The 17,204-nt window shown below is 44.2% G+C and overlaps 2 pseudogenes; both read right to left on the minus strand.

Moving 5' to 3' along the window:
- Positions 1-4,405: 4,405 nt before the first annotated feature.
- LOC123462493 lies at positions 4,406-4,503 on the minus strand (annotated as a pseudogene).
- Positions 4,504-16,784: 12,281 nt separating this feature from the next.
- On the minus strand, positions 16,785-17,204 carry LOC101616764 (annotated as a pseudogene).

Consider the following 17,204-nt stretch of genomic DNA (forward strand, 5'->3'; position numbering starts at 1 on the left):
CCTCCAGACACAAAATGGCCTGGATATCCATGACCTCACAATACCTGACACTACCTACACAAGACCACCATAAAAGGAGGAAAGATCATGATACCAAAATAAAAGAGAGGCTGATTGAGAGGGGGAAGGAATATGATAGAGAACAGAGTTTCAGAGGGCAAGGGTGGAGGGAGGGCATTATCATGGGATATTGTTTATAGTCATGGAAGTTGTTAATAATAACAAAAGGGGAAAAAAGTTAAGGCATTTACCTGCAAAGCTTAAAACCTCAGGTTCTGTTTGCCAATACCCATGTAAACCAGATGCAGAAGGGGGCGCATGCATCTGGAGTTCCTTTGCAATTCCTAGAGGCCCTGACGTGCCCATCCCTCCCTCAAGTAAATGAATAAAAGTAAAATACTTAAAAAACACATGAGCTGGGCATGGTGGTACATGCCTTTAACCCAGCACTCAGGAGGCAGAGGTAGGAGGATCACCATGAGTTCAAGGCCACTCTGAGATTATATAGTGAATTCCAGGTCAGCCTAGACCAGAGTGACTACCTTGAAAAATTAAAATAAATGGGTGTGGCTGTGTGAGCATTTGAGAAACCAAGGACAGATTCATACAAGTCATGCCACTATCGCTCCTCAAATGATTCATCACTTGATTTTTTAATATTTTTTGTTGTTGTTCATTATTTATTTATTTATTTATTTATTTATTTGAGAGCAACAGACACAGAGAAAGACAGAAGGAGAGAGAGAGAATGGGCACGCCAGGGCTTCCAGCCTCTGCAAACGAACTCCAGACGCGTGCGCCCCCTTGTGCATCTGGCTAACGTGGGACCTGGGGAACCGAGCCTCGAACCGGGGTCCATAGGCTTCATACGCGAGCTCTTAACCGCTAAGCCATCTCTCCAGCCCTCATCACTTGATTTTTTTTTTTTTATCAATATCACATTTGAGCTCAGGGCATTAGGTTTAGTCAGTAAAATTAGTCAATTTAAGGTAGAATGAGCCGGGGTGGTGGTTCGCACCTTTAATCCCAGCACTTGGGAGGCAGAAGTAGGAGGATTGCCGTGAGTTCAAGATCACCCTGAGACTCCACTACCTGGGCTAGAATGAGACCCTACCTTGAAAAACCAAAAAAAAGAAAGAAAGTAGAATGAAAATAAAGGAGTTGATTTTTTTTTTTAATTTTTATTAACATTTTCCATGATTATAAAATATATCCCATGGTAATTCCCTCCCTCCCCACCCCCACACTTTCCCGTTTGAAATTCCATTCTCAATCATATTACCTCCCCATAGGAGTTGATTTTATAAACAATGCACTTCAAACTAAAATTTTTTTTCGGGGGGGTGAGTTTGTAGTAGGGTCTCACTCTAGCCCAGGCTGACCTAGAATCCCCTATGTAGTCTCAGGGTAGCCTTGAACTCAAGACAATCCTACATCTGCGTCCCCAGGGCTGGGATTAAAGGTGTGTGCCATCACTCCTGGCAAAATAAATATTTTAATATATTTTATTTATTTGAGAGAGAGAAAGAGGCGGGGGCAGAGAATGGGTGCACCAGGGCGTCCAGCCACTGCAAACGAACTCCAGACACGTGCGCCCCATTGTGCATCTTGCTTACGTGGGTCCTGGAGAATTGAACCAGGATCCTTTGGCTTTAACCGCCAACCCATCTCTCCAGGCCCTCCCCCCAATTTTTTTAATTGCACATTCATCTGGAGTTTGTGTGCAGTGGCTAGAGGCCCTTGTATGCCCATCTTCTCCCTCCCTCCCCTTGCAAATAAATACATATATTTTTTTAATCCCTGATGCAGGGTTGGAGAGATGGCTTAACGGTTAAGGCATTTGTCTACAAACTTTGTTTTTGTTTTTGAGTCTGGGTCTGACTAGCCCAGGCTGACCTGGAAATCACTCTATTCCCAGGCTGACCTCAAACTCACAGTGATCACAGAGGTAGATCCTCTTACCTCTGCCTCCCAAGTGCTCAAATCAAAGGTATGTGCCACCACTACCACATACATACATATATACATACATACAATGTTAGATACATGTGCCACTTTGTGCATTTGGTTTTACTGGGGGCCATCAGGCTTTGCAAGCAAATGCCTTAAACCACTGAGCCATGTCTCCAGCCTGCTATTGTCTTTATAAGAAGAGGAAGAGGAGACTGGAGACAGGCTTAGTGGTTAAGGCATTTGTCTTCAAAGCCTAAGGACCCAGGTTGGATTCCTCAGTAATCATGTAAGCCAGATGCACAAGGTTGCACATGTGTCAGGAGTTCATTTAAAGTTTCTAAAAGCCCTGGCATACCCGTTCTTCCCCCCCTCCCCCTCCCTCCCTCCCTCCCTCCCTCCCTCTTTTCTCTCAAGTAAACTTTTTTTTAAAAAGAAGAGGAAGAATCTTTGCTAGAGTGAGACTCTGCCTTGGGAACAAAAGATGAGAGCTGGACATGGTGGCACACGCCTTTAATCCTAACACTCAGGAGGCAGAGGTAGGAGGATCGCTGTGAGTTTGAGGCCACCCTGAGACTATATAGTGAATTCCAGGCCAGCCTAGGCTACAATGAGACCCACCTCAAGAAGAAGAGAACACTCCTACCAAGCCAGATATTCAGAGTCACAAAGGCTTCCAAAACCTCATCACTGAAGTAGACCTAAAACGAACCCAACAAGGCTCAGGGAAATTCATGGAAGAGGGGCCGGAAAGATTGTTAGAGACACGCATTGGGTCATTATGTACAGAGACATTGTCTCTTAACCATAACGGATGGCTGACCCCACAATGCACGACCCACAATTCCCAACAAGGAGGGTCCCTGCAGAGGGGGTAGGACAGGGAGGAGGCTAATGATGGTACCAACATGGCTGTATACACACTGTATACATAACAAATAATAATAAGTAAATTGCAAAACTTTGAAAGAAAAAATAAAGATGAAGAAGGAGGGAGGAGTGGAAAGCCAAGTGAGCTAGTGTTGTCTCTCTGTGTGACACCCTGTACCATGTGTTGATGCAGCAAGCAGGCCCACAGAATTTTGCTGGCATCACGCTTTTGGACTTCCAGCTCCAGAACCATGAGCTATGAGGCAAATTCCAATTTTTTTCTTTTAGTTATTTTTTCAAATTATTATTTATATATTTTATTGTCAACTTCAATGGTTGTAATCAATATCCCATGGTAATTCTTTCCCTCCCCCCCCCACATTCCCTTTTGAAACTCCACTCTCCATCATATCCCCTCCCTCTCTCAGTCAGTCTCTTATTTTGATGTCATGATCTTTTCCTCCTCTTATGATGGTCTTGTGTAGGTAGTGTCAGGCACTGTGAGGTCAGGGATATCCAGGCCATTTTGTGTCTGGAGGAGCACGTTGTAAGGAGTTCTACCCTTCCTTTGGCTCTTACATTTTTCTGCCACCTCTTCTGCAATGGGTCCTGAGACTTGGAATGTGTGATTGAGAGATTTCAGTGCTGAGCACTCACTCCTCTGTCACTTCTTAACACCATGGTGCTTTCTGAGTCATCCCAAGGTTGCTGCCATCTGAAAAGAGAAGGTTCTCTAACCAAAAGTGAGAGTAGCATTAATATATGCGTATGAACATTAAGAGAAGTGCTTACTGAGCAGTTTGGTGAACATAATATGTACTTTTAGCCAGACAGCAGCAGATGTTACACCCCTAGGGCTCATGACTACCCCTGTTGTAGGTTTTCAGCATCAGGAATATATTCCCTCCCATGGAGTGGGCCTCTAGTGCAATTAGAGTGGTTGGTTACCCCCATAACAGGCATGCCACTATTGCACCCATTGGCTCATTTGGCCTGGCTAGCAAAATAAAAGGCTTGCAGTGTCCACTGTGGGATATCTTCACTGGTGATTTCTCTCTCTCCCATTGAACTGCATGCAGAATGGCTTCTTCCAGCTTTCTGTCAGTTGGTCTACTTGGAGGAGGTTTTCAGCTCAGCTCCAGCAGCATTTCTCAGTGACCTTGCAGCCCAAGTATGTGGAGTCTTCAGCAATAGGATCTTAACCATGTATCTCTGATGGGAAACCAAGGGCATCAACAATGACCTGTAATGTTTTGGGGGCATCAGGGACCTCCCTGGCCAACAACTCACTGGAAGGTATCCTGTCCCTGGCACTGAATATTTTCTAGTAACAATCTACAGTTCCTGAGTGTTCCATTGTCCAAAAAAGTAGGTTTCCATATGACTTATTTATATCCTCTTAGATCTTGATTAGCCCTCCCTCCATCTATTGTTAATCTCTTCCTCTGACCTCACGTAGGCCTTTTCACCCCCATGAATCTATTCTACTTACATATATACAATACCATCCTATTAAGTCCCCCCCCTTCCTTCCTATTCCCTTTATACCTCCTTTCAAGCTTACTGTCTGCTGCTGAATTTTCTTAAAAATATGAAACACTTCACAAATTTGTATGTCATCCTTGCACAGGGGCCATGCTAATCTTCTCTATATTGTTCCATATGTCCTGCCAAAGTGAGTACCCAATTTTTTTTTAGGTAGGCTGTTATTCTAGCCCAGACTAACCTGGAATTAACTATGTAGTCACAGGCTGGCCTTGAACTCACAGTGATCCTCCTACCTCTGCCTCCCAAGTGCTGGGATTAAAGGTGTGTGCCATCACACTCAGGCTCTCCAATCTCAGGTATTTTGTTATAACTATAGAAAACTGTTTAAGAAATCTGTAGTCTCAGGGTGGCCTTGAACACATGACAATCCTCCTACATCTGCTTCCCAAGTGCTGGGATTAAAGGCATCTGCCACCACACCTAGCTCATTTATTAAATTTTTATTTTGAGAGAAAGAGAATTGGTGTACCATGGTCTCAGCCACTATAATTGAACTCCAGATGCTTTTGCCACCTAGTGGTCATGTGAGACCTTGCACTTGCCACACCTTTGTGTGTCTCATAATGTGGGATCTGAAGAATCAAACATGAGTCCTTAGAGCTGGGCATTGTGGCGCATGCCTTTAATTCCAGCACTTGGGAGGCAGAGATAGGAGGATTGTCATGTGTTCAAGGCCACCCTGGGAATACAGAGTGAATTCCAGGTCAGCCTGGGTTAAAGTGAGACCCTTCCTTGGAAAAAACAAAACAAAACAAAAAAACAAAAAACACTTGTGCAGCAGAGGTAGGAGGAACTCCGTGAGTTGTAGGCCACCCTGAGAGTACATAGTGAATTCCAGGTCAGCCTGGGCTAAAGTGAAACCTTATCTCAAAAAAAAGAAGAAGGAAAACAAAAAGATGCTACTATAGGCTGAATGTTCTGTTCCTGTGAATTTTCCTAGGTTGATACCAAACCCCCAATGTGATAATGTTTGGAGATTTGGAGGTGAGGCCTTTGGGAGGTAACTGGAACTAGATATGGTCAGAGGATGGGGCATCATGGTGGAGCCCTTGAAGGAGACACTAGAGAGTCCTCTGGTTCCCTCTCTCTCTCTGCCTCTTTGAGTAAAGACATAAAGACATGGCAAGAAAGAACATTGTCAGGCTGGAGAGATGGCTTAGCGGTGAAGCGCTTGCCTGTGAAGCCTAAGGACCCCAGTTCGAGGCTCGGTTCCCCAGGTCCCACGTTAGCCAGATGCACAAGGGGGCGCACGCATCTGGAGTTCGTTTGCAGAGGCTGGAAGCCCTGGCGCGCCCATTCTCTCTCTCTCCCTCTATTTGACTTTCTCTCTGTGTCTGTCGCTCTCAAATAAATAAATTTAAAAAAAAAATTAAAAAAAAAAAAAAAAAAGAAAGAACACTGTCAATGATGACTTCAGGCCTCCATGTATCTACCAGGCTCTGCCCAGGGTACATGTGCAGTTAAGTAGAGATTGTGAGCATTTGAAGATGTTTGTACACAAGAACCTATTAAGGAAAAATGCCTCTAAGATTGAAGCTGGGTGTCACTGGAATAACTTCTAAAGAAACAGTACATGGTCTTTAGATTTTTTTTGGTACGTGTGTTAAGACTTGTGTACAGTTGAAATGTTTGTGTACTCTTCCTCAGTACCAATAAAATTATGAAAAAAATAAAAGCCGGTCATGGTGGCACATGCCTTTAATCCCAGCACTCCAGAGGCACAGGTAGGAGGATCAGCACCATGAGTTTGAGGCCACCCTGAGACTACATAGTGAATTCCAGGTCACCCTTGGCTAGAGTGAGACCCTACCTCAAAAAACAAAACAAAATTAAAATAAAAGATCCTGTGGGGGTGGGCGAGCTAGCTCAGTGGTTAAAGGCACTTGCTCGCAATGCTTAAGTTTGATTATGTATCAAATACATAAAGTGGTGCATGCATCTGAAATTAATTTTCAGTGGCAGGAGACCTTGGCATGCCTGTTCTCTCCCTCTCTGTCAAATAAATAAATTTTTAAAAATATTTATTTGAGAGACATACAGAAATGGGCAGGTAGAGAGAAAGAGAGAATGGGTGCACCTGGACCTCCAGCTGCTGCAAACGAACTCCAGATGCATGTGCCCCCTTGTACAACTGGCTTACGTGGGTCCTGGGGAATCGAACCTGGGTCCTTTGGCTTTGCAGGTAAGTGCCTTAACTGCTAAGGCATCTCTCCAGCCTAAATAAATACTTTATATTTATTTTTTATTTTTCGAGGTAGGGTCTCACTGTAGCTCAGGCTGACCTGGAATTCACTATGTAGTCTCAGGGTGGCCTTGAACTTAAGGTGATCCTCCTACCTCTGCCTCCCGAGTGCTAGGATTAAAGGCATGCACCACCATGCCTGGCTAAAATATTTCTTAAAAAGCCATTTTGTGAGTCTTAGGCATGTGCCACCATGCCTGGCCAAATAGATATTTTTTATAAAAAGATCTTAGGGGAGCTGGAGAGATGGCTTAGCAGTTAAGCACTTGCATGTGAAGCCTAAGGACCCCAGTTCAAGGCTTGATTCCCCGGGGCCCAAGTAAGCCAGATGCACAAGGGGGCTCATGCATCTGGAGTTTGTTTACAGTGGCTAGAGGCCCTGGTGCACCCATTCTCTCTCTGTCTGTCACTCACAAATAAATAAAAATAAACAAAACAAACAAACAAAAAGATCCTAGGGCCTTGAATCATGGCACATGCCTTTAATCCCAGCACTCAGGAGGCTGAGGTAAAATCACTATGAGTTTGAGGACAGCCTGAGACAGCTTGGACTACAGCAAGAACCTAACTCTGGGGAAGGGGGAGGTGACTGAAGAGATGGCTTAGTGGTTAAGGGCTTGCCTCTGAAGCCTAAGGACACTTGTTCAAGGCTTAGTTCCCCATGACCCATGTAAGCCAGATGCACAAGGTAGCATCTGGACTTCATTTGCAGTGGCTGGAGGCCTTGGTGTGCCCATTCATTCATTCTCTCTCTCTCTTTCTCTCTCTCTCCCTCTTTCTCTGTCTGTTGCTCTCAAATAAATAAAAAGAAAAGATTCTAGGGACCTGGGGCATGCATATGGTGTGCTGTTGATGGACACACATGAGGCAGTGTATAACTGCAGAAGGTGAACCTGCTGAATGTTGTTACCATTTGAGGACATCATTCCTCAGCCTCCTGAGTGCTGGGATTAAAGGACACTCATGAGGAATTGACTCACCACCCCATATTTTTCTCTCAACATGGTTATTATTTTCAGTCCCTCTGTTGGTTACTTGCAAGCTTAAACATACTGTAGACAGTTTCATTACTTACACATCTGTCCATAAAGAGCATCCCTTGCCTGCCTGCCCAGAGGGAAGATGAGCATGTTTATTTCTCTGACCCTGGCCTTCCAGCTCTCACCTTCCCGTCCCAGCTTATGTCCTCTTTATGGGCACTTACACATTGTTAAGTTTGAGAAGTGCATTTTGTTTCACTTGTACATTTGTTTATTTTAAGTAAGGGTATGCATGCCTTGTGTCTGCAGCAGGGGTGGCTCCTCTGAGGTGGCAAAAGTGAACATTGGGTGGCTACTCCATTGCTCCCACCTGGTCTTTTTATTTGTTTTCAAGGTAGGGTCTTGTTTTAGCCCAGGCTAACCTGAATTCACTATGTAATCTTAGGATGGCCTAGAACTAATGGTGATCCTCCTACCTCTGCTTCCCCAGTGCTGGGATTAAAGGCATGTACCACTACCTGGCTTCTGGTTTTCTCTCTGAGTCAGAGTTTTTGTTTTTGTTTTACTGTTTCCAGAGCTTGTGGGGCTCTATGGAGTTTTTTTTTCTTCTCTCCAATAGGCTAATAATCCTCTTATTTCTTTTTTTTTTTTTTCTTTTTCAAGGTAGGGTCTCACTCTAGCCCAGGCTGACCTGGAATTCACTATGGAGTCTCAGGGTGGCCTCGAACTCACGGCGATCCTCCTACCTCTGCCTCCCGAGTGCTGGGATTAAAGGAGTGTGCCACCACGTCCGGCTCATTTTTGTTTTTTATTGACAACTTCCATGATTGTAAACAATATCCCATGGTAATTACCTTCCTCCCTCCACTTTCCCCTTTGAAACTCCACTCTCCATCATATCCCCTCTCTCTCACAATCAGTCTCTCTCTTATTTTTATGTCATCTTTTCTTCCTATTATGATGGTCTTAAGTAAGTAGTGTCAGGCACTGTGAGGTCATGGATATCTAGACCATTTTGTGTCTGGAGGAGCACATTATAATGAGTCCTACCTTTCTTTTGGCTCTTCCATTCTTTCTGCCACTTCTTTGGCAATGGACCCTGAGCCATGGAAGGTGTGACTGAGATATTTCAGTGCTGAGCACTCCTCTATCACTTCTCAGCACCATGGTGCCTTCTGAGTCATCCCAAGGTCACTGCCATCTGAAAAGAGAAGGTTCTGTAACCAAAAGTGAGAGTAGCATTAATATATGGGTATGAACATTAAGAGAAATGCTTACTGAGCAGTTTGATGAGCATAGTATATACATTTAGCCAGACAGCAGCAGACATTACAGCCCCTAGGGCTCATGACTACCTTTGTTGTAGGTTTTCAGTATCAGGGATGCATTCCCTCCCATGGAGTGGGCCTCCAATCCAATTAGAGGGTGGTTTGTTTTCCCCCATAAGAGACATGCCATTATTGCACCCGTTGGCTCATTTGGCCTGGCTGGCCAAATAAAAGGCTTGCAGTGTCCACTGAAGGATATCTTCACTGTTGATTTCTCTCTCTCCCATTGAACTGCATGCAGAGTGGCTTCTTCCAGCTTTCTGTCAGCCAGCTGGTCTACATGGAGGAGGTTATCAGCTCAATTCCAGTAGGATTTCTCAGTGACCTTGCAGCCCAAGTATGTGGAGTCTTCAGCAATGGGGTCTTACCATCTATTCCTGGTGGGAAACAAGGGCCTCAGTAATGGCCTGTAATGTTTTGGGGCATCAGGGAACTCCCTGGCCAACAGCTCACTGGAAGGTATCCCATCCCTGGCACTAAAAATTTTCTAGTAACAATCTGTGGCTCCTGTGTGTTCGATTGTCCAAAAAAGTAGGTTTCCATGACTTATTTATATCCTCTTAGATTTTGATTAGCCCTCCTCCCTCCACCTTTTGTTACTCAGTCTCCTCCTCTGACCTCACTTAGGTCTTTTCACCCCCATTAATCTGTTCTTCTACTAACATATATATAATACCATCCTATTCAGTCTTCCCTTCCATTTCTATTCCCTTTGTATCTCCTTTCTAGCTTACTGGCCTGTGCTACTGAGTTTTCTTCCTTCTCATTACTTTCTTTAAAAAAAAAATTATTTATTCATTTTTTTTGAGATAGAGTCTCACTCTACCTCAGGCTAACCTGGAATTCACTGAGTAGTCTCAAGGTGGCCTCAAACTTGTGATCCTCCTGTCTCTGCCTCACAAGTGCTGTGAGTAAAGGTGTGCGCCACCACGCCCGGCCCTTTAAATATGTTTTTATTTATTTATTTATTTATTTGTAAGCAGAGAGATAGAAGAGAGACAGAGAGAATGGGCATGCCAGGGCCTCCAGCTGCTATAAACTTGCATCACTTTGAACATGTGGCTTTACGTGGGTACTGGGAAAATTGAACCTAAGTTGGCAGGCTTTGTAGGCCAGTGCCTTAGCCGCTGAACTACCTCTCCAGCCCCATTTGTTTCTTTCTCAATATGTGCAGCTCAGCTTTAGTTCAGCTCCCTTGTGCTTGATTGCACTTGACTCTGCACTTGATCGGGTCTAGCTTGACTCCACTGCTCTTTCATCCTACCGGAATCAGCAGCGACATGAAAAACTCAGCCCAGATACTTTTCAAGCAATCACCTTTTACCATTGAGCCACCTCCCCAATCCTTGATGAGTGGGTTCACATTCCATTTTGCATTAATTTCTCTCAGAGGTAATGATAGGGGACAGAAGTGATGGCTGAGGCACTTTCATGTTCTGTATTAATAAAGACACACTTGTACTCCATACTGTAGAAAGAAATGAGCACACATGCATTATTAGTAGCTTAGTATGTTCACACTGTTAATGGCCTATTTGTTTTTGGTTAACTGCCCACCTCCTACCCAGATGGTCCTGGATAAGTTCAGCATTGATACCAGCAGAAACTAACTCGACTCAGCATTTCAAGAAGTGCCTGAGCTCAGACATCCAGAGAATTTGGGAAGAGTGTGTGTGTGTGGGGGGGGTGGTGATAAGAAAGAAGCACAGATATCACAAGTCTCAGAAATGTAGCTGATCACATGAGCAGAAGGCAAGAATGAGCCCCAGAATAATTCCCTGTCTAGTTCTCCTCCACCCAAAATTATCTGCTGGCTGGAGATGAGATATCAGACAGATCTCTGAGATATTAGTTAATTGTCTTCCCAGATTGACAGTTCTCTGAATAAAGCAGGGTGGTGTGTGTGTACTATGGAGTCTCAGGGTGGCCACAAAGTCATAGTGATCCTCCTACCTCTGCCTCCTGACTGCTGGGATTAAAGGCGTGTGCCACCACACCCGGCTTGTTTTTTGTCTTTTTTTTTTTTTTTTTTTTTTGAGGTAGAGTCTCACTCTAGCCCAGAATGACCTGGAATTCACTGTGTAGTCTCAGGGTGGCCTCAAACTCACGGTGATCCTCTTACTTCTGCTTTACAAATGCTGGGATTAAAGGCATGCACCACCACACTTGGCTGAAGGACGACAACTTTTAAATGTTGGTCCTTACTTGCCACCTCCTCTGAGGCAGTCTCGTGTTGTTCAGCCCTGTGTTTGCCAAGCTAGTTGGCTAGATTCCAGAGGATTCTCCTTCTTTCCCATAGGCATGGTTGGGATTACTAATGCCTGCTATAGCATCCAGCTTTTTTTTTTTCTTTCAAATATGTTTATTTTCAGGCTGGAGAGGTGGCTTAGTGGTTAAGTAGCTTTCTGCAAAGCTTAAGGACCCAGGTTTGAGATCTCAATTCATACCCACGAGGATGATATTAAAGGCCATATTGTGTACACTATGAGAGAGCATACCAAATCCTCCAGAACCTTGACTGTTGTCATATATGGCAAAATGTGTGAGCAAGGGACCTGAGAGGGGGAAATCCTCCTGAATTATCTATAGATGCAATCACAAGAGAAATATACATGGACACTCTTTTTATTTTTATTTTTTTTCCCCCTGAGGTAGGGTTTCACCCTAGTTCAGGCTGACCTGGAATTCACTACATAGTCTCAGGGTGGCCTCAAACTCTGTGATCCTCCTACCTCTGCCTCCCGAGTGCTGGGATTAAAGGCATGTGCCACCACGCCCGGCTTTTTATTTTTATTTTTATTTATTTATTTTTTTTATAATTCATTTATTTGAGAGCGACAGACACAGAGAGAAAGACAGGGAGAGAGAGAGAATGGGCGCGCCAGGGCTTCCAGCCTCTGCAAACGAACTCCAGACGCGTGCGCCCCCTTGTGCATCTGGCTAACGTGGGACCTGGGGAACCAAGCCTCGAACCGGGGTACTTAGGCTTCACAGGCAAGCGCTTAACCGCTAAGCCATCTCTCCAGCCCTATTTTTATTTTTCTTAATAGTGCTTTGCTCAGCAGCTCAATCTAGCATTGAACCAGCAGTCCTCTTGCCTCTGCCTTCTGAGTGCTGGGGTTACAGATATGCAATGCCATGCCAGGTGACATATGGTGGAGAGAAAGAAAGATATATGAGGGTTGAACAGATGGGTCAGTGGTTAAGGTGCTTGCCTGCAAAGCCTAAGGACCCGAGTTTGATTCCCAGTACCCATGTAAAGCCATTTGTACAGGGTAGCACATATGTCTGGAGAATTTTTGTAGTGGCTAGAGGCTCTGGTGCACTCATTCTCTGTACTCATTCCCTCTCTCTCTCTCTCTCTCTCTCTCTCTCTCTCTCTCTCTCTCTCTGTGTGTGTGTGTGCCTCTTTTACTGCCTCTCAAATAAATGAAATACGGGGGAAAAGTTTCTTGTTAGAAAGAGATATGAAAACAAGAGGCAGAGGCCTACAGAGATGGCTCAGTGGTCAAGGGTACTTGCATGCAAAGCCTGACAACCTGGGTTTGATTCCCCAGTGCCCATGTAAAGCCAGATGCTCAAAGTGGCACATGTATCTAGAGTTACTGTATAGTGGCAGGAGATTCTGGTGTTCCCATTCCTTCATATTCTCTCTCTCTCTCTCTCTCTCTCCTTGCAAATAAGCAAATAATTTTATTTTTTAAAGGACTGGAAGGGCTGGAGAGAGGACCTAGCGGTGAAGGTGTTTGCCTGTGAAGCCAAAGGATCCTGGTTCGATTCTCCAGATTCCACATAAGCCAGATGCACATGGTGGTGCATGCATCTGGAGTTCGTTTGCAGTGGCTAGAGGCCCTGGTGCACTCATTCTCTCTTGCCCTCTCTGTTGCTAATAAATAAGTAAAAATAAAATCTTTTTTACAAAAGGCTGGGGAAATGACTTAGTGGTTAAGGCATCTGCCTGTGAAGCCTAAGGACTCCAGTTCAATTCCCCAGGACCCACATAAGCCAGATGCATAAGGGACACATGCCTCTGAAGTTTATTTGCAGTGCCTGGAGGCCCCGGCAAACCCATTCTGTTTTTCTCTCTGCCTCTTCCTCTCTTTCTCAAATAAATAAAATATTTGGGGAAAAAAAGGGTCTGGAGAGATGATTTAGCAGTTAAAGTGCTTGCCTTCAAATACAAAAGACCCACGTTCAGTTCCCCAGTACCCACGTAAAGCCAGATGCATAAGGAGTGCATGCCTCTGAAGTTCGTTTGCAGTGGCTGGAGGCCCTGGTGCATCCATTCTCTCTCTCTCTCTCCCTCTTTGTCTGTCAAATAAATAAATAAATAAAAATAAAATATATAAAAAAAGAACTTGGGCTGGAGAGATGGCTTAGTGGTTAAGGCACTTGCATGCAAAGCCAAAGGACCCAAGTTCGATCCCCAGGACCCATGTAAGCCAGATGTAGGAGGTAGTATAAGTGTCTGGAGTTCGTTTGCAGTGGCTGGAGGCCCTGACATGCCTATTCTCTATCTCTTTCTCTCTCTCAAATAAATTTAAAAAATAATTAAAAAATAAGGACTGGAGCTGGGTGTGGTGGCACATGCCTTTAATCTCAGCACTAGGGAGGCAGAGGTAGGAGGATCGCCGTGAGTTCGAGGCCACCCTGAGACTACACATTTAATTCCAGATCAGCCTGGAGCAGAGTGAGACCCTACCTTGAAAAAAAAAAAAAAAGGACAGGAGAGATTGCTTAGTGGTTAAAGTACTTGCCTGCAAAGCCTAAGGACCCAGGTTTGATTCTCCAGTACCCATGTAAGCCAGATGTCAAGGTGGTGCATGCATGCATCTTGAGGTCATTTGCAATGGCTAGAGGCCCTGGTGACCCATCCTCTATCTGCTTCTCTCTGTCTGCTTCTTTCTCTCTCTCTCTCTCAAATAAATTGATAAAGATAAAAATAAAATATTTAAGAAATAAATACATAAGAAATTTTTGTTCATTTGCAATAGCTAGAGGCACTGGTGCACCCATCCTCTATCTGCTTCTCTCTGCTTCTTTCTAGAGTCCCTGGTGTTCCCAGTCTCTCTATGTCTCTGCTTGTGTGTGTGTGTGTGTGTGTGTGTGTGTGTGTGTGTGTGTGTGTGTGTATATATATATATATATATATATATACGTATATATACACAAGCAGGTGTGGTGCTTTAATCCCAGTACTTGGGAAGCAGAGGTAGGAGGATCACCATGAGTTTAAGGGCACCCTGAGACTACATAGTGAATTCTAGGTCAGCCTGGACTAGAGTGAGACTGTACCTCAAGAACAAGAACAAAAATAAATAAAAAAGAAAGAAAATAAGGAAAGAAAAAGAAAACGGAGGCAGAGATCAAAGTCATGTATCCCAAGCCCCAGGAATGCAACTCATAAGAAGCAACAGAAGTTGCACTACATGCTCTCATGACCTTGAATATTGGTTCTCCAGCACTGAGAGAGGGAAAACAATCTCAGTTGCTTTGAGTTGCTCACTGTGTGGTAATTTGTGACAGTAGCCACAGGATAGCAATAAATACAATTATAATAAGAACGATAATAAGAAATTGGGATCCCCATACTCAACACTGCTGGTGGGAATGTAAAATGGTACTGTGGCTTTGGAAGACAGGATGCAGGTCCTTGGATTAAACACAGATACCAAATAAGCAAGCAATTCCACTTCTCAGGAACAGACTCAGGAGAAATGACAATGTATGTCCAAGTAGTAACTTGTCTGCTAATATTACAGCATCATTAGTCATAAGAATCAAAATGTGGGATGGAAACTGATGAGTGCAGAAGCAAAATGTGGTGTGCAAATACAGTGGAATAGTGTTCAACACTGGGATGTTTGCTGATTCTCAGTGTCTAGCGAAAGTTTCTTGTTTATTGAAGATATAACACTAATCTTGTGTAAATTATGTTTCTGAAGTTTTCATTAGTCTTTAATGACATCCTTAGTATAATTACAGTGAGCTTAATTTGCATTTTTATTTTTTTCTTGTTGCTGTTTTTTTGAGATAGGGTCTCACTTTAGTCCAGGCTGACCTGGATTTCACTATGTTTCAGGGTGCCCTCGAACTCACAGGAATCCTCCTACCTCTGCTTCCCCGGTGCTAGGATTAAAGGTGTGAGTCACCATGCTCGGCCTAGTTTGCATTTCTCTGTTTTGTTTTTTTTTTTGGTAAAATTATCATTAAGTAATCTTTTTTTCATTTTTATTTATTTGAGTGTGACAGAAAGAGAAAGATACACACACACACACACACACACACACACACACACACACACACACAGAATGGACGCGCCAGGGCTTCCAGCCACTGCTAACAAACTCCAGAGGCGTGCGCCCCCTTGTGCATCTGGCTAATGTAGGTCCTGGGGATTCGAGCCTCGAACTGGGGTCCTTAGGTTTCACAGGCAAGCACTTAACCGCTAAGCCATCTCTCCAGCCCTCGTTAAAAAAAAATCTTACTGGCCAGTTCCATAGTGAAGTTCTATGAAAAAGCTATAGCTTTTTTTTTTTTTTTTTAGAGAGATAATGAAACTTTATTTAAAAACCAAACCACTAGGAAGATAGACTACAGCTTTGACACAGCAAATCCACTGGCTGTATCGCCATTTTAAGTAAGAAGTTGGTTAAGAAAAAAAAAAAAAGACAACATGGTGTTCATTCAAAAGATAAGGTGCCATGCTGGGGGCAGGAACACTGCATGGTGCAATGACCCCAGGCAAAAATGTCACTTGGCAGAGGGATTTGTGTGCCTCCTTTTGGTTATATAGCAGTCCCAGCTTTTCTTAGCTTAAGGTGTGTACTGTTTTGGCTTTCTGGTTGTCAGAGGATTACCTCCAAAAGCTGTTAATTCAGGGGGCTCTATAATGCTGGGTGTTTAGGCCTTTATTTTTTTTCCCCAAGTGCAATACTTCCCAATTTGCCAACAATTCTTATTTTACTGTTTATTCCTGGAATCTGGGGTCTCTGATGTGTGTATCTCACAACCAAACCCTTTTTCTCTTCAGGGGGAAAATGTCATTGCAAGATTGTTCTGTCATTCTATTGCAGAAAGTCTCCAGGCCCTATAAGCTAGTAAAGAAAGCTGTTTTCCACCCTCAGTGTGACATTACCATGCTTTTTCAGGGGTCTCCAGATTGAAACATGCCATGGAGGAACTGACCAGAAAAAGATAAACACAAGGAACCTTTCAATATACTTAGTCAACGAAATTATGATCTAGACTCCTCCTCTTTTTTCTTGGAAGGTATGATTTCACTCTAGCTCAGGCTGACCTGGAATTTACTATGTAGTCTCAGAGTGGTCTTGAACTTACAGCGATCCTCCGACCTCTGCCTCCCGAGTGCTGGAATTAAAGGTGTTTGCCACCATGCCTGGCTCCTTTTCCCTAAGTTTTGTTTTATAGCTTATACAAAATGGTGTGGTGATACTTTTGGTAAACAGGTTGGCAACAGACACACTCCTCTTCCAATTTCTCTAGATCATAGGCCAGGTGGAGGAAATTGCCACCCTGTGGGTGTCTGCAGTCAGAGAATCCAGGATCATGGTCTCTGGGTTGGTATGAGGGCAGTCTGTACTGTTAGGGACAAGCACTTGCCACATGAAATTTAGGGTCTAAACATGCGTGTGTGCAACCTCTGATCCAACATTTAGCACCATTTTTTCCCATTTCACTTCCTAGAATCAAAACATAGAGAAACCAGTGTTCAAAGACCAATGAGCTGCTTCATTTGTTGCCATTGTGGGTTTCCCTACTCATAATCTTGGCTTAAAAGACAACGTTTCCATTCTCTCAAAACAGATTCCTGCCCTCAGTTCCAATGGTTATTGGCAAAGCTGTTTATTTCCAGATGGATGAGAGAGACTCCTTCATCTTCTTGGTCATCGTTGGAATAAGGTGCATGTGGTCATCCACACACTTGGCCACACAGCTGTCCAGCTGCCGTTTTACCTGCAGCTCCTTGTTCCCTGCACCCATGGTGTCTCTGGCTTTGTCACTGCAGTGCATGGTGCACCGGGCCAGCCGGTCCTGGAACCTTTCCAGCTTGCTGGTCACCAAGGCCTGGGCCTGAGCCAGAGGCTCATGGCAGTGCTCGATGCACTACTGGTGCACCTGCTGCATGGATGCCTGGTTGGCTTCACAGCAGCCAGCGCTGCCCCGGAACACGAGGCCCTGCATCTTTCGGATGTTCTCTCACTCCACGTTCTTCACCATGGTGTCCATGGCTTCCTGCACGTGGAGCTGCTGCACCTCTGCCAT

Source organism: Jaculus jaculus, chromosome 7 (genome assembly GCF_020740685.1).
Source record: "Jaculus jaculus isolate mJacJac1 chromosome 7, mJacJac1.mat.Y.cur, whole genome shotgun sequence".
NCBI classification, from domain to species: domain Eukaryota; kingdom Metazoa; phylum Chordata; class Mammalia; order Rodentia; family Dipodidae; genus Jaculus; species Jaculus jaculus.